Source organism: Vicugna pacos, unplaced genomic scaffold (assembly GCF_048564905.1).
Source record: "Vicugna pacos unplaced genomic scaffold, VicPac4 scaffold_5, whole genome shotgun sequence".
NCBI classification, from domain to species: Eukaryota; Metazoa; Chordata; class Mammalia; order Artiodactyla; family Camelidae; genus Vicugna; species Vicugna pacos.
The window spans coordinates 1,027,745-1,033,355 of NW_027328726.1; the positions used below are offsets into that span (position 1 = coordinate 1,027,745).

At 51.5% G+C, this 5,611-nt stretch overlaps 1 non-coding gene across 1 annotated transcript; it reads left to right on the plus strand.

Moving 5' to 3' along the window:
• The first annotated feature begins 4,306 nt into the window (after positions 1 to 4,306).
• On the plus strand, positions 4,307 to 4,415 carry LOC140692319 (U6 spliceosomal RNA). Its single transcript, XR_012067890.1, has one exon. It is a non-coding gene; the product is annotated as a U6 spliceosomal RNA (small nuclear RNA).
• The last annotated feature ends 1,196 nt before the right edge of the window (positions 4,416 to 5,611 follow it).

Genomic DNA, 5,611 nt, shown 5'->3' on the forward strand with positions numbered 1-5,611 from the left:
TACCTAATCAAACCCATGCCCCTCCCCCCAAAAATAGAAGGAGAAAAGAGTGAGAGACAGAGACAGAGACAGAGACAGACCATCGGGAAAAGTAGCTGCGCTAATACTTCCAAGAAACAGGACAACATAAAGATAATGGAAGAAATGCTGGATAGTGAACAGCCACGGGTGTTTGGCACAGACCCATAGCTTCTGGGGTCACTAAAGAAAAAGAATATGAGAATCATACGGATCAGGAGATTGGGTCTGAATTTTGTGCCGTTTGACTTGTGCCAGTTACAAACGTCATGCACAAGGAAGATGACAGGCTACTTTATTGTCTGAAATGAGATACTTGAAAGTGAAAAGAGGTGCTATAAAATCGTGCCTGGACTGGGATTTTTCTAAGGGAGCCCAAACCCTTTACAATATATATCATGTTTTCAAAAATGAATATCATTCCTGGACAACACTTCAGCAATTTTTTTCTGTGTTATCAGTAAACATTTTTAAAAACATCAGTAATAAAGGAAGAGGGAGAGAGAAAGAGAGAGAGAGAGAACAGGAGTAACTATACGCGCGCATGCGTGCATGCGTGTGTGTGTGCGTGTGTGTGTGTGTGTGTGTGTGTGTGTGTGTGTGTGTGTGTGTTGAGGTGGGGGCCTAAAAGAGGATGAGGATTCTTTTCATCGAGGTCTGTTTGTACAGAATTCTCTCCTTCTCTGCTTTACACTGTGAAGGAAAAGCCCAGATGGGCTAACAAGCTAAGTCACAAATCTAAGTGTAACAAGTGTCGGATTCCTGATCTGAGGTCTGCTGGGCTAACTCGTAAATCTAAATTAATAAGTGTCGGTTTGCTGATTCCCTATTCATGCTTTGCTAGCCAGCTGGATTTTCAAAGAGACATATCTGGCCTTGAAATGTCGGTTTGCCGCCTCACTGCCTCTACTCTTGTGATAATGTTGTTGCTAAAGCTATCGCGTGCCTATTGGCCGAATACCCCAAGCTTGTACTTAACCCTATAAAACCTCACGTGCACGTCTTGGGGGTGCTCAGGGCTTAGGAGCAGAAGCCCCTCTGAGCCCGCCGGCGTAAGAAATCTGAGTACTCCAACCCTCCGAGTGGTGCTTGTTTCTTGGCTGGCCTGTCGTTTCCAAAACAGCACCATCGACACTAAGAACGTCACTCTCGTTCCGGCATAAAGAAGACATCTGGGGAGGGTGGGGTCGGGGGTGGGGTGTAGATCTACGTTATGTCCTGATTCCAGGAAGGAAAGGGGCCAGGGTCAGCGTGCCCTTCTTTCTGGGGTATCTGTCTGTTCGCTTTTGGTGTTCGGCTGGTTTGGTTATTTCGGCTTTCTGTTTGGTTCCTTTCACAGATCCAGTGGCTCAAAGCAGCATTCTGATTTCCTTTTCTCCTGGGGTTTGGCTTTTGATAGGTAGAGGGACAGGGCCCACGCAGGGGTGGGGGTGGGGGTGGGGGTCACTGCGGCAGAGAAAGGGAGGCGGCTATGGTGAAATCATCGAGCTGAGGGGATTTCTACGAGAGGGACTCTCCGAAGTGAATGGGGTCCAAGGAGATCATCAGGGTTTCTGTGTGCTCGGTTGGTTTTGTTCGTGCGTGTGTTTGTTTTTTCTGGACGAGGCCAAAGAACTCCTCGGGTGGAGGTGCGTGTCCGAAGGGTCTGACAGGATGGGAGGATGCGGGGCGAGTCAGTCCATGTGCCCAGAAAGAGAGAGAACCTGTCATAGCTGAGACTCAGGCCTTTTTTGGACCTAGGCCCAGAGAGCAGTTCGGCTCCGAGCATTCACGGAGAAGTTCGTCGCCACCTCAGTCGTGTCCCCCACCCCTGCCCTCCCCCGCGCCTCGGCCCCCAGTGAAGGAGGAATCATGAAGTGGCCGCACTTAGGCTAAGCCAATTTTTGGCTTTATGCTTACTGCTTGCTTTTAGAACGATCAGCAAACTCGACTGACCAGACACCGCTCCCAGCCCCAGGCCCACTGTTCAAAGCAGCTAAAGTTGTCGATTCTAACTGTTTGATTGGACCTTCCTCTGATCGTTCAAATTGACAATCATGTTTGACGTCTGAGTCTTTCCCCAGGAAGGGAGTCACGGGAGGATAAGCTCAGGAGAACGACCAGCCCCCCTCCCACCCCCCCCACCCCGAGTTCCTCCGTGGCGCTGGTGCCGCCGGGTGAGTCTGACCAGAGAAAGAAGGTCACGGGCTGATGACCTACTAGACCACCAGGAGGTCCCATGTTACCAGACACTCATCCAGATTTAGGAGGAAGTTGTATCAGAGACCCTTGTTGATCATGAGCACCTTTTATGCTCCCGCCTGTTGTGATTCCCTTTCATGCTCCAACCTGTTCGTCCACAGAAGCATGAAACCCCAACCCCAAGACGGGTTCACAGTTTGGAAGGCACTAGCCTGCTGTGAGTCCCCTTTGCCCAGCAAAGCAATCAAGCTGCCTCTTTTCTTCTAAACTCTAAGACCCTGTCTCTGGGTTATTTGGCTCGTCAGGGACGGGGTTGGGGAGGGCGATCTTTCGGCAACACCCGCACAAGTTTCCCTGAGTGGCAGGAACCAGCGTGGCCCTCAGGCCTCAGCCCCGCAGGCAGGCAGGCAGGCAGGCAGGCAGGCAGGCAGGCAGGCAGGCAGGCAGAGCTGGAGCGACCGTTGGTCCCGCCCCCGCCCGCGCACCCCCCCCCCCCCCGCCCCCCGCCGCTGCTTCCGCCGCCGCCGCCGCCGCCGCCGCCGCCGCCGCCACTGCCGCCGCCGCCCAGGCCTCCTCCACCGATCGGTCCCAAATCGGGTCCTAAATCGACTGGACTGTCTCCTGGAAGCGGGGGCGGGGACGTCAGGAGGATCCATTCGGCAGGGCCTCGTTCAATCGCTTCATTCAAATGCAGAAAGCTCTGTGCTCAGGTCAGAGCCTTTGACTTGGCCTCCGGCTCCTCTCCGTTGAACGGCTTTTGTTTTTTGGTTTCAATTTCCCCACCCTTAGGCCACCCCGTCCCAACTGCACGGAGGGAGGCGGGAGGGAGGGGGGAGAATCTCGCCTGGTCTCAGGCCAAAGGAGTCCCCTCCTTTTCCTAACCTGGGTAAACCCCACTAAACCGTTTGAGAATCATGGAAGGGCATGGAAGCAGACCTCTGACTTGATAGATTCCTCTGGGATGGGAGACTTTAAAAAAAAAAAAAAAATTCTTTTTCCCCTGCTTCCAGGGAGGCAGAAAGGAGGGACAGAGTGTTCCTCTTGCCTCGGGCAGTTCTTTCTTTGTTTGTTTCTTTCTTTTGTTAAATCATGCTTTTTTTTTTTTTTTTCCTTTTTTTCCTTCCAGTTTTATTGAGACACAGTTGACATACAGCAGTGTATACTTTGGGGGGCGGGCGGGGAGAGGAATTCGATTTTATGCATTTATTTTTGACCGGAGGTACTGGGGATTTAACCCAAGACCTTGTGCTTGCTTGCTAAGCACACACTCTACCACTGACCTATACCCTCCCCCTTGGCCACTTGTGAAGTCCCTTTCATTCAGCATAATCCATCGGGCACTTGCATTTTGGGGCAGCCTACTCTGGACCCCAACATTTCCCTATTCTGTAACTTCCCTGGAAGTTTTACACATTAAAAGCTGGGCTGTTGACTGTGCGTGTGCGTGTGCGTCCGTGCGTGCGTGCGTGCGTGCGGTCTGGGGGCAGGAGGGAGGGAATGGTTTCCTAGGGGGCCTGCGTTTCATGGACCCAGTTTCTTAGTTCTGAGAACAGGTCTGTTCAAGGAAACAGTTGTAGTATCTCGTCTCAGGAGGCGGTGGTGTCGATGGGCTTCTGAAGCTAGGCCTAGGGAGCAAGCAGTCAGGTATCGCCTAAGAGGCACTTGTGTGGACAACCAAAGTACAGCACAAAGGTGAATCGTCGGAGCAGATGAGAAACCAGATTCAGGGCCGGGAGTAGGGGGTCAGTCTGGTAGGAGATTTCCACACATCGGGGTCATCGAAACGGCTCGAGCAGTTTGAAATGCCTCTGATGATGTCCTGGGGTGTTCGGCTCAACTCTCTGAGCGGCTCCCCCGAAAACAGGCCCGAGGATGGTTTCCACAGGAGCTGTTGTGGCCATTTCTCTGACGTTTACCTCCCGTTGTCCAGCTTCCGTCTGCAGGGCTTCAGGAGACGGAGCGTTTTCGTACTCAATGATGCCAAGGCAAAAGGGTGAGAGAAAATGGGAAACATTCGTGGAGAGGGTCCTAGGCAGATAGTGGAGGCAACTAGAAGACCTTCAGTCTCCGGGCTGGCTTTCAGGTTGAGACAAAAACCCTAAGGAAAGCGCTTGCTGCCACAGCACATAGACTAACATGGGAACCATCCAGAGAAGATCAGCACGGCCCCTGAACGTGGACGACACACGCCCATGCGTGAAGCGTTCCATAGTTTTAGTGAAGTCAGTCACCCAGGGAAAGACAGATATCCTATGCCATCACTTCTAGGTGGGATCTGAAAGTAAGTCAAGACACCCATCCATACATAAATAACTCCATTTTAAAAAGACTCCGAGGAACCTATTTACAAAACAGAAACAGACTGGACTCGCAGACATGGAAAAGAAACCGATGGTTAACACAGGGGACAGGGTAGGGTGGAGGAACGGGGTAAGGCGGAGGGATAAATCAGGAGTTTGGGATTAGCAGATATAAACCACCCTATACAAACTAGGTACACAAGTAGGTCCTACTGTCTAGCACAGGGAACTATGTTCAATAGCTTGTAATAACCTATCCTGAAAAAGTATACGTGTGTGTGTGTGTGTGTGTGTGTGTGTGTGTGTGTGTGTGTGAATAAGTGAATCACTATGCCGTACGTCATAAATGAACACAACATTGTAAGTCAACTATACTTCCATTGACAGAGAGTTCCTACAATAAGCAGGCAGACAGACCGACAGACCGTCAGACAGACAGGCAGGCAGGCAGACAGACAGACAGACAGACAGACACACACACACACACACACACACACACACACACACACACACTGTCTGTCTGTCTGTCTGTCTGTCTGTCTGTCTGTCTCTCTCTCTCTCTCTCTCTCTCTCTTTCTCTGTCTGTCTGTCTATCTGTCTGTCTCTCTTCTAAGGGTGGAGAAGAGTTTGCTGAGCTATTTCGGGGGCCCTCTCATCCTAGTTCCTATCTCCAAGTTGGTTCAAAGTCCAAAAGGCCGTCAAGCACTTAGTCAGATAGGTCCCTCGAAGAATACCTCCCACATCACGATGACAGACTTCTTAGGCCAGCCGAGAAGGTCCTTCAGTTCTGTGCCCATCTTGGCTCTAAGTTGATGTCAGTCCTCCAGGATCCAAGAAAGCCACGTTGGAAAACAAGTGGTGATTTTGATGGGACAGAAGATCAGTCATTTGGGGGGCGAAGGGTGGGGTAGGGAGAGATACCAGCCTGTCTGTCTGTTTTCATCCAGTGTGGGAGCCTTCCCAAAGAGATAACTCGAGAAGAGAGAAACGGGGAGTTGACAAAGAACACGTGCGGTGGCGTGCCCTCCCCCCACCCCAGGAGAAGGCCAAGCCAGAAGTCCCTCCGGATGGCGGGCTCTGGACTCCGGCTTCCAGGGGAAGCGATATTTTTT